This window comes from Salvelinus namaycush, chromosome 25 (genome assembly GCF_016432855.1).
Source record: "Salvelinus namaycush isolate Seneca chromosome 25, SaNama_1.0, whole genome shotgun sequence".
NCBI classification, from domain to species: domain Eukaryota; kingdom Metazoa; phylum Chordata; class Actinopteri; order Salmoniformes; family Salmonidae; genus Salvelinus; species Salvelinus namaycush.
The window spans coordinates 34,840,845-34,841,178 of record NC_052331.1 but is presented as its reverse complement, the minus strand read 5'-3'; positions in this window follow the sequence as shown (position 1 = coordinate 34,841,178).

The window sequence follows — 334 nt, the reverse complement described above, 5'->3', positions numbered from 1 at the left end:
ATACGGGGTTCAGAGACGTCCTTATTAAATACATGTCCTGTAACTACGGGGTCATGTCCTGTAACTACGGGGTTTCAGAGATGTCCTTTATTAAACTACATGTCCTGTAACTACGGGGTTCAGAGACGTCCTTTATTAAACTACATGTCCTGTAACTACGGGGTTCATGTCCTGTAACTACGGGGTTCAGAGATGTCCTTTATTAAACTACATGTCCTGTAACTACGGGGTTCATGTCCTGTAACTACGGGGTTCAGAGACGTCCTTTATTAAACTACATGTCCTGTAACTACGGGGTACATGTCCTGTAACTACGGGGTACATGTCCTGTAAT